The 23,606-nt window shown below is 48.2% G+C and overlaps 1 pseudogene; it reads left to right on the top strand.

Moving 5' to 3' along the window:
* Positions 1–23,606, top strand: part of LOC120936055 — a 46,138-nt pseudogene that overhangs the window by 19,244 nt on the left and 3,288 nt on the right.

The following is a 23,606-nucleotide window of genomic DNA, read 5'->3' as shown; positions in this document are numbered from 1 at the left end:
AACAAACCTACAGTCCCTGTCTTGTTTGCATCGCCTATATACTGCTATTCAAAGTATATAGGGCCAAAGGGGCTTGAAATGACCTGAGGGGAGTTGGGGGAAACCCATGCTATTTTTCTCAATGATTTTCATCCATATTGCAGGAACCAGACATTACATTTAAGCCGCAAGCAGTTTTAAATTACTTTTTTCTTATAGTAATCTCATTTTGTGCAGGGACAGTTCTAAACACGTGCCACTTCACAGGCATACTATAGACACCCAGCAGGTACGATATTTAAAGGAATTTCCCATATTTTTTTCACTTTAAGCATCATTAAAATCATTGCTCCAGAAAAAACTACAGTTTTTAAAACTTTTTTTTCCATTGATACATGTTCCCTTGGGAAAGACCCGGGTTCTCAAACCTGTTTTCCGACAATAACTTGCATACTAGGCTTTAAAATGAGCACTTTTGAATTCGAACGTTCGAGTCCCATAGACGTCAATGGGGTTCTAAATGTTCACGCAAATGTTTGGTCCGTTCGAAGGTTCTGGTGCGAACCGAAGGGGGGGGGGGGGTTCAGCTCATCCCTATTGCTGATGCATTGGCGAATACAGAAGATGCCTGGTTTGCTATTGCTACCGATGGAAGTAGTGACACAGAATAAACTTCCCAATTAATTTTACGCATCATGTTACATTATTGCTGGATATGTTTCCCCTGTAACAAGGCAACTGTTGAAAATATATTCAACGTTATCAACAAAGCGGTTGAGAAAGGCATTAATTAGAAAAAATAAATGTTTAGCGTACAGCAGTGACAGTTGAGGTGCCATAATAGGAAGGCATAATAGTGAGCAGTGAAATTGCAACAACCTTTAGTATTTGTATGTGTCATCTTGCACATTCACTTTCTTGTCAAGCCTGTAAGACTGGACATTTTGGAAAACAAGAGTGACGCACACGACCTTTTTTCATGACGAGAAATATTACATTTTTTAAATTGGTCGTTAATTTGAAAATAGCGCCTATGGCAAGCACTGAAACTGCGCCCTGTCAAAACATTTGAAACCCATCTTTCAAATAACCTTAACAAAAAACAGCTAACAAAACTAGTGATATTTATCATCCCTTGTGATACCTTGGGTAGTGACATAACCTCTTTATGGAGAAATCTGGGGTTTATTAGACCCCTGATCCCTCCTCTGTCCCCCAAGCCCAGGTAAATGCAGAACCAATACTGGAAGTGATGAAATCTTCATCAACTAAGGCCTCAGTTTTCACAGAGGAGAGGGAGAAACTGATGTTCCTCCTCCTCCTTTGTGCATTTTCAGTCCGACCAGATGGAATGGGAGAGCCTGGGAGAACAGGGGAGGGCTGTGGCTGAACGCAGCAAGGGTTAGCGCTGCCATTATCCATTAGCAAAGGTGCTGAAAAGGAGATCCTGCTTATGCTCGGAAGAAGGGAAAAAGAGACCCTCAGACCCTGGTAAGTGTCTTGCTGCCCAGCCACTCAACAGCGCCCCCTTCATATGGCGCCCATGGCACTTGCGTGTAGGCCCCAGAGCATTTTTCTCTTTTTCCCGACGAGAAAAATGGGCATTAAAAATTTAGAACCTGCTCTATTTTTCTTGACGTTTTTCTTGTCTTCGTTTTTCTCTTTGTGAAAAACGGTCGTATGTAGGCTTTAATGACCGCGCACATGCTCAGAAGCAAGTAATGAGAAGGAAAATCGGCATAATCAGCCCAAAGGGTGGCGCCATTTGAATGGAACTTCCCCTTAATAGTGCCGTTGTACGTGTTATACGTCACCGCGCTTTGCTCAAGCATTTTTTATCATGATCGTGTGTATGCTTGAGTTAGGCTTGAGAGGAATCATGTAGAGAAAAACTTCGTTTTTTTCCATGACATGAATAACGTTCGTTGTGTACGCGGCATGAAAGTGAGCTGCTGGAGATTGCTTCATCGGAGAAGTCAATCGAAAGAGATAATAGAAGTCTTTTCATTGGTTTTCCTGCACGTAAAATTGTTGCTAATGCATTGTTGAATATAAAAGATTAAAGCCACGTACACACAATCCAACTTTATGTCCATAATTGTCTGATGAACGTGTTGTGTCGGATAATCCGACCGTGTGTATGCTCCATCAGACAATTGTTGGCTGAATTAACAACAACAAAAATTGGCTGTTCATGCTCACCAACTGCACACCAACTAAAATCTGTATGGAATGTTTCCATCACTATGTTCAATCAATGGTGGGAAGAATTAAGGCAGTTCTGAAGGCAAAATGGGGTCCAACCTGATACTAGCAAGGTGTACCTAATAAAGTAGAAATTGAGGGTATATGTCAGGGATATGCAATTAGCAGACCTCCAGCTGTTGCAAAACTACAAATCCCATCATGCCTCTACCTCTGGGTGTCATGCTTGTGACTGTCAGGTTATTGCTATGCCTCATGGGACTTGTAGTTTTGCAACAGCTGGAGGTCCACTAATTGCATATCCCTGGTATATGTGATCAACCTTTCACAGTAAGGAAATGGTAGACAAGACTTGCAATTTAAAGGGATACCTAAACATGGAAGCCATCCAAGAAATACATGGATTTTTACTAGAATTTCACAGACGTCCTTTCATCCTTGAACAAGAGGACATCCATGATTGGCGGTACACTGAACACAGTGTCTGCTGGGAAACTGAGTCCGAGGATGAGAGAACGTCTGTGATTGGCAGAACACTGACACAGTGTCTGCTGGAAAACGCCTATCATGGAAGGGACCAGGAGGAGACCGCGACTTTTAAACATTGGATGCCCGCAGCCTGTCAAGAATTTGGTTGGTGCATGATCAGACCAGGTAATTATACCAATTGAAGTTTCTTTAACAAAATGTAGTTGTTTATGTGGGATTAAAAAAATGTTGATTCGTGAGTAAGACCTGTGAGGGTTAGAGAAGTAGGAAAAGTATTTTTCCTTCGGATGTAATAGTCTCCATATGTCTACTACTCTTGCCTCTATCATTGTCTTTGAAATCAAATCCCCTTTCTTACTTTAGATGGTACTGATGATGTTCCCCCTGAAGTGTCTTCGCTCGGTATTAAAGGGATATTCGCATCTCCCCCCAAGATTAGCTGTCCCTCAGAAAACTCCATGAGTACACCCAACATTCTTTTAAAAAATATATCTTGTTGAACATTCGGGGCGTAGTAAGTTGCAAATGTCAATGTAATCCCTCTAATTGTTCCTTTAATGAACAAATATCTTCCTGCTGCATCTGTCAGAACATCCCCATGTTCCCACGCTACTCTATTAGATATCATAATAGATACTCCTTTGGTCTTTGCATCTGGATTAGTTGCATGGTACATTGTTGAGTAGTCTCTACTCCTAAGTAGGGTTGAGCGAACCCGAACTATAAAGTTCGGGTTCGGTACGGACTTTGTTTTTTTTTGCTCCTAAACCCAAACTTTTTCCAATTATTTGGGTTCGGGTTCAGGTTCGGAGTTCGGCTATTTTATGGCGCGATGCACGGCAGCCAATCGCCATTTGTTATACTAGAGTTACTAGGAAGCCATCACAGCCATGCTTACTAATGGCATGGCTGTGATTGGCCAGTGCAGCATGTGACCCAGCATGTGACCAGCCTCTATATTAGATAGAGGCACACAGCACAGATCTGCTTTAGTTATGATAGGGAGGGGCTGCTGCTGCTGCTTAGGGACAGTGTCAGAGAGGTGTATCCTGCTTCAGAAATCTAAACAAGCACTCTTTATTTCTTTGAGATCTGCATCATCTTATGGTTTATGGCTCGTCACTCTGTTGTAGCTATGGTAGGGAGAGGCTCCTGTTTATTGAGGGACAGTGTCAGAGAGGTGTATCCTGCTTCAGAAATCTAAACAAGCACTCTTTATTTCTGTGACATCTGCTTCATATAGTTTAGGAATTTTGTTCAGCTATAGGGACAGCAATCTATAGGTAACTCTGTATATTTCAACAGCACTGCACCTGCCACCACCTGTGCACCTGTGATATACTGTGTGTGTCCAGTACATAGTTCAGGGACAGGTTCCAGAAATTTCCTATAGGGACAGCAATCTATAGATGACTCTGTATATTTCAACAGCACTGCACCTGCCACCACCTGTGCACCTGTGATATACTGTGTGTGTCCAGTACATAGTTGAGGGAGAGGTTCCAGATATTTCCTATAAGGACAGCAATCTATAGGTGACTCTGTATATTTCAACAGCACTGCACCTGCCACCACCTGTGCACCTGTGATATACTGTGTGTGTCCAGTACATAGTTCAGGGACAGGTTCCAGAAATTTCCTATAGGGACAGCAATCTATAGGTTACTCTGTATATTTCAACAGCACTGCACCTGCCACCACCTGTGCACCTGTGATATACTGTGTGTGTCCAGTACATAGTTCAGGGATGGGTTCCAGATATTTCCTATAGGGACAGCAATCTATAGGTGACTCTGTATATTTCAACAGCACTCCACCTGCCACCACCTGTGCACCTGTGATATACTGTGTGTGTCCAGTACATAGTTGAGGGACAGATTCCAGATATTTGCTATAGGGACAGCGATCTATAGGTGACTCTCTGCATATTTCACCAGCACTCCACCTGTCCCCTGTGATATACTGTCTGTGCAGTACATTGTTTAGGGCTAGGTTCCTGCTTCTTGCTATAGGTAGAGAAATATATAGGTGAATCTCTGCCTATTTCACCAGCACTCTACCTGTCCCCTGTGATATACTGTCTGTGCAGTACATTGTTTAGGGCTAGGTTACTGCTTCTTGCTATAGGTAGAGAAATATATAGGTGAATCTCTGCCTATTTCACCAGCACTCTACCTTTCCCCTGTGATATACTGTCTGTGCAGTACATTGTTTAGGGCTGGGTTCCTGCTTCTTGCTATAGGTAGAGAAATATATAGGTGAATCTCTGCCTATTTCACCAGCACTCTACCTGTCCCCTGTGATATACTGTCTGTGCAGTACATTGTTTAGTGCTGGGTTCCTGCTTCTTGCTATAGGTAGAGAAATATCTAGGTGAATCTTTGCCTATTTCACCAGCACTCTACCTGTCCCCTGTGATATACTGTCTGTGCAGTACATTGTTTAGTGCTGGGTTCCTGCTTCTTGCTATAGGTAGAGAAATATCTAGGTAAATCTCTGCCTATTTCACCAGCACTCTACCTGTCCCCTGTGATATACTGTCTGTGCAGTACATTGTTTAGTGCTGGGTTCCTGCTTCTTGCTATAGGTAGAGAAATATATAGGTGAATCTCTGCCTATTTCACCAGCACTCTACCTGTCCCCTGTGATATACTGTCTGCACAGTACATTGTTTAGGGCTGGGTTCCTGCTTCTTGCTATATGTAGAGAAATATATAGATGAATCTCTGCCTATTTCACCATATTACACTATTGTTGTATTTAAATCCATATTTTGAGAAATATGAGAAAAACGTCAAATAAGGGACGTGGCCGCGGTCGTGGTGCTGCTGGTGGAGCTCCTGTTACAGGGAGAGGACGTGGTCGATCTGTGCCAGCTACACGCACAAGTGAAACACCTTTCTCAGGTGCGAGTAGCCGACAGAGCCTGCAGCGGTATTTGGTCGGGCCTAATCCAGCTCTACGAATGTTGAGGCCAGGAGCAGAACAGGCGGTAGTAGATTGGGTTGCTGACAGTGCCTCCAGTTCCTTCACATTGTTTTCCAACCAGTCTTGTGCTGAAAGTTCAGAGTTGGCGCCTGCAGCCGATGTCCACCATCAGTCTTTCACCTCACCCCCTTGCAAATCAACCAAGCAGTCTGAACCCCAAAGCATGCAGCAGTCTCTTCTTCTTTTTGATGAGTCTGTTAGCATGTGTTCCCAGGGCCATCCACCTAGCCCAGCCCCAGAAGGGAAAGAGATTGAGTGCACCGATGCCCAACCACTTATATTTCAAGATGAGTACTTGGGGGACCATCACAGCACGTATTGGATGATGATGAAACACAGTTGCCAACTGCTGGTGCTTTTGCAATTGTGCAGACCGACAAGGAGGGCAGTGGTGAAGACTGGGTGGAAGATGATGTGGAGGACGATGAGGTCCTCGACCCGACATGGAATCAACCTCATGCAGGTGACCCATGTAGTTCGGAGGAGGAGGCGGAGGTCGCACAGAGCCACCAGCACAGCAGAAGAGGGAGCAGGGTGCCAAAGCAGAGCATCCGTCCCCTAGACAGTATGCCTGCTACTGCCCAACGCAGCAAGGGACCGAGCAAACCAAAGCCAGGTCCAAGGAGTTCCCTAGCGTGGCAGTTATTCACACAATGTGCTGATGACAAGTAGACACCTTAAAAACCAAGAAAGGTCTCTGGCTCCTCCTGCTTCCTCTTCTGCATCAGTCTCGGGCCTCAAAAGCCTCTTCATCCACCTCTGTAGTGACAGTGCCACTTGCCAACCCTCAATTAGAGGACCGGCAAGCAACACTACCACCTGGGTCACCAAACATCTCCACAGTGTCCCATGGAAGCATTCAGCTCTCCATCTCCCAAACACTGGAGCGTAAGAGGAAGTACCTCTCTACCCACCTGCGATCCCTGGCCCTGAATGCCAGCATTTCAAAATTACTGGCCTTTGAAATGCTGTCATACCGTCTGGTGGAGACGCAGAGTTTTAAAAGCCTGATGGCATTGGCTGTCCCACAGTACATCGTGCCCAGCCGCCACTACTTTTCCAGGCGAGCCATCCCTTCCCTGCACAACCAAGTGGGGGACAAAATCAGGTGTGCACTTCGCAACGCCATCTGTGCCAAGTTCCACCTAACTACGGATACGTGGACCAGTAAGCACGGTCAGGGACGTTATATCTCCCTAACAGCGCACTGGGTAAATGCAGTGGCAGCTGGGCCTGAGGCGGATAGTAGTTTGGCGCATGTCCTTCCACCACCGAGGATTGAATGAATGAATGAATGAAAAACCTATATAGCGCGGCACATGCGAACTGAATCGCCTCTGGGCGCTTGTTGTTCCTGTCTCCTTTGATATCAAAAGAGATGCGTCTTGATCTTTCTCCTGAATGCTAAATGGTTTTCCTCCAACCGAATGCTGGTTGGTAAAGCGTTCCATAGTCTGGGACCCTGGACCGCGAATCTTCGTTCTCCTTTAGACTTGTAATTGGCTTTCGGTATCTGGAGCAAATTTTGGTTGGTGGATCGCAGAACGCGATTGGGGTTGTGAGCTTTTATTTTTTCGCACAGATAATGGGGAGCGTTCCCATGGATACATCTATGCGTTAGACAGAGTGCTTTAAAAGCAATTCTGTCTTTTACTGGCAACCAATGAAGGGTTCTCAGTGAAGGTGAGATTGATTCCCATGTTTTTTTTCCCGTCACTAGTCTGGCGGCCGTATTTTGAATGACTTGCAGACGAGCGTTTTGGTACTTTGGGAGACCGAGGTAAAGGGCGTTTGCATAGTCCAATCTGGAGTTTACAATCGCTCCCACCACGGCCGCTATGTCTTCTTTGGGAATGAAAGGAGTAAGTTTGCGAAGTAGGCGCAGCAGATGGTGAGATCCGCTGACTACCGACCCTATTTGTGCGTCCAATGTCATGTGAGAGTGGAAGATGACCCCGAGACTTTTGACTTTGGCGCTAGGGGTGATGATTTTGCCCAGAATGGGCGGGGGTATCCAAGTTGTTGCAGGTTGATTCAAACGCTTGGCGTGAAACAGGAGAAGTTCTGTTTTCGCTCCATTGAGTTTAAGATAACTCTTTGTCATCCAGTTCTCTATCAAATAGAGGCATGTCTCTAGATTGAGATGGTGATCCTTTTTGTTGCAAATGCGGAAGTACAGTTGCGTGTCGTCTGCATAAGAGTGATAAAGTAGTTTTTGGCTACTAATGATTTCAAAAAGAGGACGAAGATAGATGTTAAACAGCACCGGCGACAGAGGCGATCCTTGAGGGACTCCGTACGATACCGTGCGTTTCTCAGAAGTGAAAGGTCCCAATTTCACTGTTTGTGATCGGTTTTCCAAAAAAGAGGAGAACCAAGATAAATCACCTTCTGCGACTTTGGCTACGCCAGCCAGCCGAGTTAGTAACAGTTTGTGGTCTACCGTGTCGAAGGCTGCGCTTAGGTCCAACAGAACCAGAAGACAAGATTCTCCTTCGTCTGTGGCCTCGAGAGCGTCGTCCCATATTTTGAGCAATGCTGTTTCCGTCCCGTATCCGGGACGGAAACCCGATTGAAATGGATCAAGTAGAATATGGGTATCTAGATGCTGTTGCAACTGTTGTACCACTACTTTCTCCATTACCTTGGAGAGAACGTTTAGGCCTGTTATGGGACGGCGGTGAAGTGGTTTCTTGGGGTCTAGGGTGGGTTTCTTTAAGATGGGTTTAATTATGCCTTCTTTCAACCGGGACGGCACTGAGCCTTCCTTGAAAGATTGGTTTATGAGCTGCGTGATCGGAGGTGCCAGGATGTCGGCGCATTCCTTCAGCAGTTTGGTGGGGATGATATCATTTGGCGCTGTGCTGTTTCGCAGAGAACCGATGATATTTTTAGTGGCATCGATTGAGATGGGTTCTAGAGTGAACCTTCCTGATTGTGGTGAATTTCTGTGGGTATTATGTGAATAATTGCGGGGGGGGGGGGGGGGTTCGGGGCTATTGTTCTGCTGAATGCTTTCCCGGATTCCCTCAATTTTATTAATGAAGTAATCCGACAATTCATCGCAAAACTCCTGGGTATCTGAATTGGGGGGTTCAAGACAGACGGGATTCATGGTCTAAGTGACCATCTTGAAGAGTTTGCGGGGGCGGTTTTGGGTGCTGTTGATAGCCTTGTAAAAATAGTTTTTCTTGGCTATGAAGATTTCTTTGTGGTTTTTTCTTGTTATTGCTTTGTAGATGATGAGGTTTTCTTCTGAAGAGCTTCTTTTCCAGGCGGCTTCCGCCCTTCTGCGCTCTTGCTTCAGTAACGACATCTGGTTGTTGAACCAACTGGAAGTGTTTTTCCGGATGCAGGTTTTGCGTTTCGGCGCTATTAAGTCGGCTGACTGTAATAGGGCTATGTTTATGGCGTCTAGTGTTTCTAAGGCAGTTTGATGAGGTTGAATTGTTTTTATTTTTTCCCTTAATGTGGTTTTGAAGAGTTCCGAATGGAGCTTCTTCTGACATCTAGTCCAGTGTGTTGTCACTGGTTTTGATGTTTTTGTTAAGGGGGGGATTTTGGAGATTATGAATTTAATTGCATGGTGATCTGTCCATGGCAATGGTTCATTTTCCAAAATGTTTATTTCTAGATCTTGTCTGAAAATAAGATCAAGCGTGTGACCAGAAGTATGTGTGGCGAGGGTACAGCAAATCTCTTTTGAGAAAAGCTTTTAACAAAGCTCTCAATCGAGATAGACCCTCTCTTATACACCCTCAAAAAATAGACAATAAAGATCAACAAATCACTAGATTTATAACAAAGTACACGTCCCAACATTATCAACTACGTAGCTGCCTAGAAAAACACTGGCACCTCCTAAGCGAAGATGTCACCATTGGTAAATATGTTAAACACAGACCAGAAATAGTATTTAGGAAGAATACCTCAATTGGTAACAAACTAACATCAAGCCTTTATCAAGCAAAAACCAATCCTGTGATCCATAATCGAAGTCCAGGCATTTCTAAATGCGGCCATTGCGCTTATTGCCCTTGGGTGCAAGCTGGCACCAAATTTAGCTTGCCCAATGGGGAAACGTTTAGACCTCGCTTTCAGGCCAGTTGTGACACCGAGGGGGTCATTTATTTAATGACCTGTAAATGCGGGGCTTACTATGTCGGAAAAACATTACGTAAATTTAAGAAAAGGATCTACGATCACATTTATTATTCGCAATACGCCAAGATGCTCACACCGATAAGTCGCCATCTGGGGTTATTTCATAAATTTGACACATCTTCTATTCAATTTCTTGTTTTGGAGGTTGTCCCGCGTGACCCTCGAGGGGGTAACTGGGACAAATCTATTCTTCAGAGGGAGACCCTGTGGATAGAGCGCTTGGGCGCCACTAAATTACCGGGGATCAATGAGGTACTATCATACAGGCCCTTCCTTTGAGGGACCTGTATGGCAGCTCCCATACTTAGAGATCGATCCATCAAACCAACGGTGGTTTTCCAACGCTGATTGTCTACCTGCATAATATTCATAATTATTTCTTCTTTTGTTGTATTTTAGTTTTTGTTTTGGTTTTCGTTTTATTATTTTAGGTCTGACCATTATATATCTAAATGGTTTTGATTTCACTTCTCTCTATGTAATAATTTCAATACGGTTAATTAAGACCTCAAATCTCTTGTGACCTGATCAAGCTATAGCATTAAGCTAGTCTGTCCTAGTGGCCAAAGTGGCCCCGGTTTGGACCACCCCCATTTCCCCTTCCCAATGTCCAGGTTTTAAAAGTGTGTTCTGTGACAAATTTTGTGCAGTTTCCTTATTGATTTGTCATTAATAAGTAGAAACAGTACTATGATCATTATTTATTGTGCTGTATATGTCCACTCTATGATGGATTCAATCCTGTTATACATGTACTTTGCATGTCTTTCTATATAAATGTTTCATCATTTTTTCTTATTGTTTGCTCATCCAGCGTCTATATATGTTCAGACTTATGCCTGCCTTACCACCTGTCACCACAGTGCCATGCGCCGTTGAGCAGATTAACCAGTGGCCAGGTAAGCCATCACACTATCCGGTCAGATGTTATTCATCCAGACTTTAGAATGTGTGATGGCACTCTCAATATGGTGTTAAAAATTTCCCATTTCTTTTTTCCATCTGGGAAACACCATATACATACACTTGTTTTCCATCCACTCAGAAAGCCTGATCGCGGCTCTCTGTGCGCATGCGCACGCGCATGCGCAGTGTATTGTTTTCTGGCCTGTCGGATGATTGTCAATTAGCGTGACGTCATCCGCGCGGGGTATTTAAATTCAACAAGAGCCTGTGCATGCAGTTGCTCTTTGTTGAATGCCAGCCAGGACGGACGTCCAGGGGGCCTATACACCATTTCACTGCCCAAGATCGTTCCATCTGCTAGTCAAGCATTGGGTATGTACACAAATTCTTTTTCCTTCATTACCCTTGCTTATTTTTGTCTGCCACCATGCCTCTATTAAGAGTGGTTTTGTATTTTCAACAGCTGATTGCTGTTCCACTGTGGGGGTTTCCTCACTCCTCGCTCCAGCCTAACGCTCAACGCTGCCATCTTGTGGCAATTTTTGTGAATTGACTTGTTATCCAGTCCTTTATTATCAAGGTAAAAATCACTGCTTATATTTTTATATTTTTGTTTAATGTCAGGTTCCTTTTGAAATATCAACTACTTCTCCTACAAACCAAGTGCCTATTAAATCTTTTAGTTTACTATCTGGCAACCAATAATATTATCATTTATTTGTTTCTTTATATTTATAATTTTTTCTTTCTTTTTATATATATACTTTGTACCGTTTATATTTTCTGGACTTGTTACAGTTAGGAGGGAATTCACATGGACCCTTTACCTTCTGGTGTCCCAGTATCTTCTATCTAAGGGCGTTCCCCTTTTCCAGCTCTTGGAATTGTCCTTTGAATGCCTAGGCCCCTATACCTCTTTTAAGGTATGCTATATCAGTCAAATTTTATACATATTATACTTTTCATATATACTTTTTTCATCTGTTTTTTTCCTTTTTTCTTCTTTTTTCTTTCTCCTTGACTTCCCTTTTGTAATTTTTCTATGGTCCCACCTAGTGTTGGACACATTATTATTTTTTCTTGTCTACTATCCAATTTTTAGATACCCCAACTGGTTCAAACCTGCCCGGCGGTGCATGGTCAGTGTGGCTTTGACCCTTGGTATCTCATTTCATCTGACTAAGGTAGTTGGTCTGATCATATATTTAATTCTGGACGCTGCTGAGCACTCTTCAAAGTTTCTAAACACCGTTTTTCGGTGAGTATTATGGCCACAGTCGAAATGCTGTTTCTTATATGCTCAGAGGCCTTTTTGTATTCCTGTACAATATGCCTAATGTTTAAACAATATTGTATTGTATTTGGATATATATACATCTCTAATGACAACACTGTTTTGTCTTTTAAACACCCAGAAGCTCCCGAAGAAGCGACAACGTCGCGAAACATGTTGAGCTGATCCCCACTTTTATCCAAACTCCTCCTGCACCATCTCTTGAAGTCTACAACGCCACCCAGCGCTTATTGTGTATTTTTACATCTAGCCCTGTGGCTATCAGCGGTGTCTTTCTGAAAGGGACAGGAATTGAGTTATTTGTATTTTGTGTTGTTTTTCTTTTTCTCATTATCAAATTGAGCAATTGTTCAGTGTTTTTTGTGCTAATGTACTGTTCAAATTAAAATTATTTATATTTTTTTATAAAAAAAAATCTGGTGCCTACAAAGTCCATTTTCTCCTAGTCTCAGACTTCACAGTCTTTTTCTATTTATCTACAGAAGTATGTGTGGGCCCACATACTAATTGCTGTAGCCCTAAACCTTCGAGGTGGTCAATGCAGGCATCGGCAACGGGGTCTTGTGAGGAATTGGCCCAGAGGTTGAAATCCCCGAGCAGCAAAAGGTGTTTGCTGTTAAGGGTGTAAGTGGAGATGAAATCCGTCAATGATGGTAGAGGCTGCGATTTTGGGCCAGGTGGTCTATAGCAGAGTAGAATACGGACGGTCTCCTGGGAATTTGTTTGCAGTTGCAGAGTAAGGGTTTCCATGAATGGAAGAGGGTTTTGAAGGACCGGTTTAATGATCGCAAGGTGATTCTTGTGGATCACCGCCAGGCCTCCCCCTCTTTGTCCTAGTCTGTTTTCGGTTATAATACGATAGTTTTCTGGCACCAGTTCTCCCAGTATGGTGTTACAGTCGGCTGTGAGCCTGCTCTCTGTAATAAAGAGGCAGTCTAAATCGTATTGTAGAATGAAATCGTGGATTTCTAGTCAGTGTTTTACTGCCGATCTTGTGTTGATCAAAGCACATAATATGTGCTTAGTCTGGGGTAAATGGCTGAAATTTTTGACAGTCGATCAATGACCGATTCTCAATAATCGTTCAATTCTCAGGGCTTTTTTGGTGATGGCTGGTAGTATTGCGGAAAAACGCCTCAGGCCCCAAATGGTTTCTGCAGAATATTGCAGATTAACCATGGTCGCTGACCACCAGGGGGGGGGGGGTTTAAAGGTGGTGGAGGGAAGATTGGGTTAATCTTCTCTCCTAACTTGGTCCAGAGGAAGGCAAAAAAAACCCTGGCCGAGCTGTGCCAATATGCTGCGGTAGGGAAAAAAATCCTTCCTGACCCCTAGAGAGGCGATCGGGAAAAGCCCTGGATCAAGTTTTAATTGTGAATTAAGAAGGGGGGGAGAGGGGATGAAGGGTGCCCTTGTTGCTGGGTGTAGCAAGATGGCTACTGATCAGGCAGCAGGCTCCAGGCTGGGGACTATCTATTGGGATTGGTGCTGCCAAGCAAGAGTGGATGGGCGACTGGGAGAGCCTGGTATCCTTCTGGGATATGGGGGGGAGTTTTCTGGCCGTTTTGGAGGAGATTCCGGGGGGGAGGGAGGCAAACGCGCCGCTAGGCCGCGGGTGAAGCCGCGGTCTTTCCTAGATCGCGGCTGCTGCAGCTCTCCACAGGCCGGCGCGGATGTCTGGAAAGACACCAGAAGACGCCAAAAAAAGACAGGCGATTGAGGCGAGGAGGTGGTGGGGGGATGTCTAGCCTGGGAGCTAGAAGGAGAAGGGGAGAGCCGTGATGTTGAGTTTGTTTGCGGCGGCTTGTCCTGAAAAGGACGGCCGCCAACGGTGCTGGTGGATGGCCCTGGGAACAGGGGCTTACCTGCAGGCTTCCCTGGCGGAGGGAAGAAGTGGGAAGCCAGGGGACGTCAGGCTAAGCCGGGGGAAGCTATGTGGTGAAGTCTGCGGAGGAACGCCGACAAGCAGAGGCCGGGGGGAGCAGAGGCTGAAGCTGGGGGTGGAAAGCCCTGCCTGTCTGGCTCCAGGAGCCGTACGTCCTACTACTAGGATCGCACGCCGATTACTGCTGGAGCTCAGTTCTAGTCCTGGGGAGGAGTAACTTCGGCTTTCCCGCTCACCGCCTCATATGTGATGTGCCCACAAGGTGGAACTCCACCTTGCACATGCTGGCAAGACTGTGCAAACAGCAGCAGGCGATAGTGGAGTTCCAGCTGCAGCACGCACACGTGAGTCGTTCTGTGGAACAGAACCACTTTACCACCAATAACTGGGCCTCCATGCGAGACCTGTGTGCCTTGTTGCGCTGTTTTGAGTACTCCACCAACATGGCCAGTGCCGATGATGCCGCTCTCAGCGTGACTATCCCAGTTCTATGCCTCCTTGAAAAAACACTACGGCGATGATGGAAGAGGATGTGGCACAGGAGGAGGAGGAGGAGGAGGAGGAGGAGGAATCAGGATCATTTCCAAGGCTTTCAGGGCAGTCATTCACAAGTGGCTCTGAGGGTGGGTTCGTGCACCAACAAAGGCCAGGTACACAATTGTCTAGCAAGGGCACAGTTCTGGAGGATGACGCGGTGGAGGATGAGGAGGAGGAAGACATGGAGGAGGAGGAGGAACCATGTTCACAGCAGGATGGCATCCAGACCAGCTCATGGCCATTACTGGTGCGTGGCTGGGGGGATACAGAGGACACAGATGATATACCTCCCACAGAGGACAGCTTTTCGCTGGCACACATGAGCAATTACATGCTGCAGTGTCTCCGTAACGACCGGCGTGTTTCGCACATTATAACAGGTGCTGATTACTGGGTGGCCACGCTGCTGGATCCCTGTTACAAGGACAATGTACCGTCCTTAATCCCCTCACTGGATTGTGAACGCAAGATGCGCTGGTAGACGTGCTGCTGGTGCAATTCCCACCTGGCAGCGGGGGCACAGTGGAAGCAGAATGCGAAGGCAGAGGAGGAGGAAGAGGTCGCCAACGCAGCAGGGGCACCGCCAGCACCTCAGAAGGCAGGGTTAGCATGGCAGAAATGTGGAAAAGCTTTGTCAGCACGCCACAACAAACAGCACCACCAGCTGATATGGAACGTTTTAGCAGGAGGCAGCATTTCAGCAACATGGTGGAGCAGTATGTGTGCACACGCCTACACGTACTGAATGACGGCTATGCCCCCTTAAACTTCTGGGTCTCCAAATTGGGCACATGGCCTGAGCTTGCCCTTTACGCCTTGGAGGTGCTGGCCTGCCCTGCAGCCAGTGTATTGTCTGAACGTGTATTTAGCACCGCAGGGGGAGTTATCACAGACAAGCGCAGCCGCCTGTCCAGAGCCAATGTGGACAAGCTCACGTTCATTAAAATGAACCAGGCATGGATCCCAGAGGAGTTGTCCGTACCTTGTGCAGAATAGACACCGGGCCGGCCTTACCCAGCCATTGTTTTTTTCTGATCTTTCTAGGGTTGCCATCTCATCCCTTTAAAAGCAAAAACATATTAATTACACAGGTTCTCTGGCTGATTAAGGTGCTGCTAATTAAACTCACTTGGTTCCTTATCGACATTAAATTAGCCCCAGAACCTGTGTAATTACTCTGTGTTCAGGTTTAAAGGGATGAGGTAGATCTTTCTCACTCTTTTGGGGCTTACCCTAATTTAAAAAATAAATCAATTAAAAACCAAAACCTGCTGTGTTGGCTACCTCCTCCTCCTCCTCCTCCACCACCGCTTCCACCTTCAGTCACATTCTTAGGCTTGCGCACTGCAACTGCTTTCTTTAAGTCCCACCAGAGGTTCTCAATCGGATTTAAGTCTGGTGACTGCGATGGCCTCTCCAAAATGTTCCAGCCTTTAATCTGCAAAAATGCTCTAGTGGACTTGGAGGTATGCTTGGGATCATTGTCCTGTTGAAAGGTCCAACGTCTCACAAGCCTCAGGTTTGTGACAGACTGCATCACATTGTCATCCAATATCTCCTGGTACTGAAGAGAATTCATGGTACCTTGCACACGCTGAAGCTTCCCTGTACCTGCAGAAGCAAAACAACCCCAAAGCATGATTGACCCCCCGCCATGCTTCACAGTAGGCAAGGTGTTCTTTTCATCATAGGCCTTGTTCTTCCTCCTCCAAACATAGCGTTGATCCATGGGCCCAAACAGTTCTAATTTTGTTTCATCAGTCCATAGAACACAATCCCAAAACTTGTGTGGTTTGTCCACATGACTTTTGGCATACTGCAGTCGACTCTTCTTATTCTTTGGAGACAGCAAGGGGGTGCGCCTGGGAGTTCTGGCATGGAGGCCTTCATTACGCAGTGTGCGCCGTATTGTCTGAGCAGAAACTTCAGTACCCACATCTGACAAATCTTTTCTCAGTTCCTCAGCAGTCACACAGGGACTTTTCTCCACTCTACGCTTCAGGTAGCGCACAGCAGTCAAAGTCAGCATCTTCTTCAGGGGTCAAGTCCTGGGGAAAAAAGTGTGGGAACTCACCCAAGATTCCCCACCCGCCTCAAAAAAATAAAAATTGCATGTGTGTGTTTTATGTACAATTTTTTTTAACAAATAAACTTCCCTCAGTCTGCACAATTACTCCCCCCATCTGCACAATTACTCCCCCCATCCCCCAGTCTGCACAACTACTCCCCCCATCCCCTCAGTCTGCACAACTACTCCCCCCATCCCCTCAGTCTGCACAACTACTCCCCCCATCCCCTCAGTCTGCACAATTACTCCCCCCATCCCCCAGTCTGCACAATTACTCCCCCCATCCCCTCAATCTGCACAACTACTCCCCCCATCCCCCAGTCTGCACAACTACTCCCCCCATCCCCCAGTCTGCACAACTACTCCCCCCATCCCCTCAGTCTGCACAACTACTCCCCCCATCCCCCAGTCTGCACAATTACTCCCCCCATCCCCCAGTCTGCACAATTACTCCCCCCATCCCCTCAGTCTGCACAACTACTCCCCCCATCCCCCAGTCTGCACAACTACTCCCCCCATCCCCCAGTCTGCACAACTACTCCCCCCATCCCCCCGTCTGCACAACTACTCCCCCCATCCCCCCGTCTGCACAATTACTCCCCCCATCCCCTCAGTCTGCACAATTACTCCCCCCATCCCCCAGTCTGCACAACTACTCCCCCCATTCCCCAGTCTGCACAATTACTCCCCCCATTCCCCAGTCTGCACAACTACTCCCCCCATCCCCTCAGTCTGCACAACTACTCCCCCCATCCCCTCAGTCTGCACAACTACTCCCCCCATCCCCCAGTCTGCACAACTACTCCCCCCCATCCCCCAGTCTGCACAACTACTCCCCCCATCCCCTCAGTCTGCACAACTACTCCCCCATCCCCCAGTCTGCACAACTACTCCCCCCATCCCTCAGTCTGCACAACTACTCCCCCCATCCCCTCAGTCTGCACAATTACTCCCCCCATCCCCCAGTCTGCACAACTACTCCCCCCATCCCCTCAGTCTGCACAACTACTCCCCCCATCCCCCAGTCTGCACAACTACTCCCCCCATCCCCTCAGTCTGCACAACTACTCCCCCCATCCCCCAGTCTGCACAACTACTCCCCCATCCCCTCAGTCTGCACAACTACTCCCCCCATCCCCCAGTCTGCACAACTACTCCCCCCATCCCCTCAGTCTGCACAACTACTCCCCCCATCCCCTCAGTCTGCACAATTACTCCCCCCATCCCCCAGTCTGCACAACTACTCCCCCCATCCCCTCAGTCTGCACAACTACTCCCCCCATCCCCCAGTCTGCACAACTACTCCCCCCATCCCCTCAGTCTGCACAACTACTCCCCCCATCCCCTCAGTCTGCACAATTACTCCCCCCATCCCCCAGTCTGCACAACTACTCCCCCCATCCCCCACAATTACTCCCTCAGTCTGCACAATTACCGCAACGTCCCCCCCCCCCCCCCAGTTTGCACGGGGGAAGAAATGAGAGAGAAGCAGAGGCAAAGAAATAATAATTCAGGGGGGAGAGGGAGTTTTGCAGATAGCTCACGTACCTTACAACTCAGGTTAGTCATATAAGTCCATGCTGGAGGCTCCATGCAGGCTGGAGTGTGGGCGGAAACAAAGGGGAGGAGGAATTTGGATTGGACAGACGGCCGAGTGGGGGATGAGCTAGGAAGACAAACAGATACAGCCCGACTCGTGTGTGAAACAAACAAGGAGAGGGAGGATGGAAGGGAGCATTATGGCACTTTGGCGCCCTACCTCTGCAGGTGCTAGGGTGAACTGCACCCCATCACTAGACCTGAGACTTTGTTACGGCGGTCGCTGGAGGAGGAGGAATAGGCGGACTGAGGGAGGGGAGGACGGACGCGCCTTGGTTACTATGGGAACGACGTTCCTGCTGTGGAAAAGGTATAGGAACGTCGTTCCCATGCGTTCCCGCAGGACTCGAGCCCTGATCTTCTTTCTGCCACGACCAGGTAGCGTTTCAACAGTGCCCTTTGCCTTGAATTTGCGAATGATGCTTCCTATGGTGTCTCTTGGTATGTTTAACATCTTTGCAATCTTCTTATAGCCATTGCCCTTCCTGTGAAGAGTAATCACCTCTTCTCTTGTCTTCCTGGTGCTTATTAGGCTTTATTGCTGCTCCCTGACATCCACAGTTGTTTTCAATACCTGATTGAAAACACTTCAATGAACCTCTGTTCTTCAGAGTGGTAGTCTTTAAGGGGTTGAATAATTGTGTAAATGAAGAATTCACAAAATAAACATTTACTACTGTATTACAAAACCAATTGATGTCATTTTAGTTGCATATGGTTCTTTAAGAAGTCCTTGTAGGATTTCATTCTGAATACAATTACAAATGTACACTAAATTCCCTAAAATCCTTTACAGCATTGGGGGGTTGAATCATTTTGAACAAAACTGTATGGACCTCGTCCTCCTAGGTCAAAATCATTATATATTTTTTTTTTTTATGTTATTTTAAGTTATTTCCCTATCCACATTTATTTCCAGAGTACTTGCTCTTCCCGACATTTTGCTGCCATTTGCAGCCCTCCAGCCCTTTCCCTTAGTTTTTTAGAGACATTTTTGTAGTCAAAAGTCCGGGTCCCCATTGACTTCAATGGGGTTCGGGTTCGGGTCAAAGTTCGGGTCGGGTTCGGTCCCGAACCCAAACTTTTTTTTCAAAGTCCGGGTTCGGGTTTCGAATCCGAACATCCAGGTGTCCGCTCAACTCTACTCCTAACAGAAACTCCCTTTAGAGATCTGGAGGAGCAAATTGCAACCCTGGGCAGAACTGACTACTTTGAAAAGAGTCTTCTACTCGCTGATCAGGTGATTTAGGGGTTGATGCTGAGGATGGAGGGTTAAGTCTGGATGCTCCGATAGGAAGATTGGTAAAGGAAGGCCAGTCCATGGTTTTGGGCATCTAAACAAATTTGCCAAGTTGGGTGAAGATGGCAGCCCTAGATGTCACTGCTACCCCTAATGTGTGGGGGGGCAGAACTGTGGGGGGGGGGGACAGAGCTTAGGGGGAAGGTCCTGTAATGTGAAGGAGGGACAGAGCTTGTGGGGGGGGGTGAAGTGATGGACTGACAGAGCTATGGGTGGGGGCTGTGATGTGGGAGGGGATGTAATGTAGTGACAGCGCTATGGGGGGCTGGAATGTGAAGGAGGAACACAGCTGTGTGCGGGGGGATGTGATGGAATGACAGAGCTATGGGGGGGGGTGAAGTGATGGAATGACAGTGCTATGGGGGGATGTGAAGGAGGGACGCAGCTGTGGGGGGAGGGTTGAAGTGATGGAATGACAGAGATATGGGGGGGATGTGATGTAAAGCAGGGAAACAGCTGTGGGGGGGGGGGGTGTAATGGAATGACAGAGCTATGAGGGGGCTGTGATGTGAAGGAGGGACACAGCTGCAGGGGGGATGTGATGGAATGACAGAGCTATGGGGGGGCTGTGATGTGAAGGTGGGACACAGCTGGGGGGGGGATTTAATGGAATAACAGAGCTATGGGGGGGCTGTGATGTGAAGGAGGGACACAGCTGCAGGGGGGGGGATGTGATGGAATGACAGAGCTATTGGGGGGCTGTGATGTGAAGGTGGGACACAACTGGGGGGGATGTAATTAGGGTTGCCACCTGTCCGGTTTTGACCCGGACACTCCGGGTTTCGAGACATGTGCCCGGGTTTCCACCCGCCGAAAACCCGGGCACACATTCCACCGTCAGGCCCGCAACATATGGAGAGAGGCGCCGCGCATCCTGTGCCTGCTATCACCGTCACACAGTGTCGGTCTCATTTGGTGTACTGTGTGTACATCGGCGCGCTCCGCGCTCTCTGAGCCCAGCGGTTGCCCTGGTTGACAGAACGGGTCATGACATGGGGGTCTGTGATTGGCCCGGGTGAAGGCTGCTGGTCACATGTGGAGGTGGGGCTGGACTGTGGATAATCGTGCCTGCTTGTTCCCGAGTCCTGCCGCACGCTGTGAGTCTCCTAAGGCAGTGTTTCCCAACTCCAGTCCTCAAGGCACACCAACAGGTCATGTTTTCAGGATTTCCCTCAGATGAAACGGCTGTGGTAATTACTAAGGCAGTGAAACTGATCAAATCACCTGTGCAAAATAATGGAAAGCCTGAAAACATGACCTGTTGGTGTGCCTTGAGGACTGGAGTTGGGAAACACTGTCCTAAGGGCGCTCTCATCTGCTCTGTCAGCCCCCTTCCTGTCAATCACCCCTCAGCCTCTATGAAATCCCCCTCCTCCTCTCTGTCACCCCCCTCTGTAACCCCCCTCCTCCTCTCTGTAACCCCCCTCCTCCTCTCTGTCACCCCCTCTCTGTAACCCCCCCATTCTTCTCTCTGTCACCCCCATTCTCCTCTCTGTCACCCCCCTTCTCCTCTCTGTCACCCCCTTCTCCTCTCTGTCACCCCCCTTATCCTCTCTTTCACCCCCTCCTCCCCTCTTTCACCCCCTCCTCCTCTCTTTCACCCCCTCCTCCTCTCTATCACCCCCACATCTCTGTCACACACACCTCTCTTTCACCCCCTCCTCCTCTCTGTCACCCCCCTCCTTCTCTCTATCACCCCCTCTCTGCGGCCCCCCTCCTCCTCTCTGTCACACCACCCTCCTCCTCTCTGTCACCCTCCTCTCTGTAACCCACCCCCTCCTCCTGTCACCCCCTCCTCCTCTCTGTAACCCCCCTCCTCCTCTCTGTCACCCCCCTCTCTGTAACCCCCCCATTCTTCTCTCTGTCACCCCCATTCTCCTCTCTGTCACCCCCCTTCTCCTCTCTGTTACCCCCTTCTCCTCTCTGTCACCCCCCTTCTCCTCTCTTTCACCCCCTCCTCCCCTCTTTCACCCCCTCCTCATCTCTTTCACCCCCTCCTCCTCTCTATCACCCCCACATCTCTGTCACCTACACCTCTCTTTCACCCCCTCCTCCTCTCTGTCACCCCCTCCTTCTCTCTATCACCCCCTCTCTGCGACCCCCCTCCTCCTCTCTGTCACACCACCCTCCTCCTCTCTGTCACCCTCCTCTCTGTAACCCACCCCCTCCTCCTGTAATCCCCTCCTCCTGTCACCCCCTCCTCCTCTGTCATCCACCCTCTCTGTCACCCCCCTCCTCCTCTCTGTCACACACACCTCTCTGTCACCCCTTCCTCCTCTCTGTCACCCCCACACCTCTGTTACCCCCTCCTCCTCTCTGTCACCCCCTCCTCCTCTATGTCACCCCCCTCCTCCTCTCTGTCACCCCCTCCTCCTCTCTGGTCACCCCCCTCCGCCTCTCTGGTCACCCCCCTCCGCCTCTCTTGTCACCCCCCTCCGCCTCTCTTGTCACCCCCCTCCTCCTCTCTTGTCACCCACACCTCCTCTCTGTCACCCCCTCCTCCTCCTCTCTGTCACCCTCCTCCTCCTCCTCTCTGTCACCCCCCTCCTCCTCCTCTCTGTCACCCCCTCCTCCTCTCTGTCACCCCACACACCTCTCTTTCACACACCTCCTCCTCTCTGTCACCCCCCTCCTCCTCTCTGTCAACTCCCTCCTCCTCTCTGTCACCCCACACACCTCTCTTCCACCCCCTCCTCCTCTCTGTCACCCCCACACCTCTCTTTCACCCCCTCTTCCTCTGTCACCCCCCTCCTCCTCTGTCACCCCCACTCCCCCTCTGTCAGCTACCCCCAAGCAACGCTCACCCCCCTTCTTCCCCCGCTCCAGTGGGGCTAATGTCCTGCAGCTAGGTCATACAGCACTGTCTGTGCTCTCTCTCTCCCACCCAGCCGCCAGCGCCACCAGAGACAGTGAATGGAGGGCCACTGGACTGGGACGCTTTTGCAGGAGAAAGCATGATATTACAGACTACGCCCCCTAACAGGTTCACACACATCTTTGAAGTGGCTCCTGGAAGGTAAGGTTTTTTTTGTCTCGCTGTAATGGAGGTTTCTATTGGGGGGGGCACAGGTACTGTCTGATATTTTATCTGTCATGTTCTTCTCTATTTGTGGGGTGCCTGTGGATTGCTTTGAATTTTTTGGGGCTTTTTTTGTAAAAGGAGCTTGAGCGGGGTTTTAGAATGCACAGTGCCACTTTGTGAACAGTTTGTATGGTGTTGGGTTCAGTAGAACTGATTCAGGTTTTTGGATTGAGTTAAACTGCCCTACTGACACCATCCACTGATCTTCTGACACCGTCTATTCTGATTACTACTCTCTTTGAGTAACCCACAAGGTGTCCCAGGTATTTTACAATCCTATAGCGTGTACTACAAAAAAATTGCCGTGTGTCGCAAAAGTGTTCGGGTTTGGCTTGCAGAAAAGGTGGCAACCCTAGATGTAATGGAATGACAGAGCTATGGGGTGCTGTGATGTGAAGGAGGGACACAGCTGCTGGGGGGGGGGGGGGGAAGTGATGGAATGACAGAGCTATGGGAGGTGGTGATGTGAGGGAGGGACACAGCTGTGGGGGGAATGTGATGGAATGACAGAGCTATGTGGGGGGTTATGTGAATGAATGAATGACTTGTATAGCGCAACTCATGCAAACTGAATCGCTTTTTCCAGCCAGAGTCTGCTTGGCTGGTGCGGTCATTTTACCCCGTAGGATCGTGACACGCTTGGGACACACAGTCATACATATATATACTGGGCCAATTTGGACAAGATCCAATTTACCTACCAACATGTCTTTGGAGTGTGGGAGGAAACCGGAGTACCCGGAGGAAACCCACGCATGCACAGGGAGAACATGCAAACTCCAGGCAGATGGTGTCGTGGTCGGGATTTGAACCAGCGACCCTTTTGCTGCTAGGCGAAAGTGCTACTCACTGCACCACTGTGCTGCCCCACAGGAGGGATGTGAGGGAGGGACACAGCTGTTGGGGGGATGTGATGAAATGACAGAGCTATGGGGGGCTGTGATGTGAAGGAGGAACACAACTGTGGGGGGGGGGGTGAAGTGATGGAATGACAAAGCTACGGGAGGTGGTGATGTGGGGGGCTGTGATGTGAGGGAGGGACACACCTGTGGGGGGGATGTAATGGAATGACAGAGCTGTGATGTGAGGGAGGGACACAGCTGCAAGGGG

Source organism: Rana temporaria, chromosome 4 (genome assembly GCF_905171775.1).
Source record: "Rana temporaria chromosome 4, aRanTem1.1, whole genome shotgun sequence".
Taxonomy (NCBI): domain Eukaryota; kingdom Metazoa; phylum Chordata; class Amphibia; order Anura; family Ranidae; genus Rana; species Rana temporaria.
Note: the sequence above shows the minus strand (reverse complement) of the source record. Positions and strands in the feature narration are given on the sequence as shown.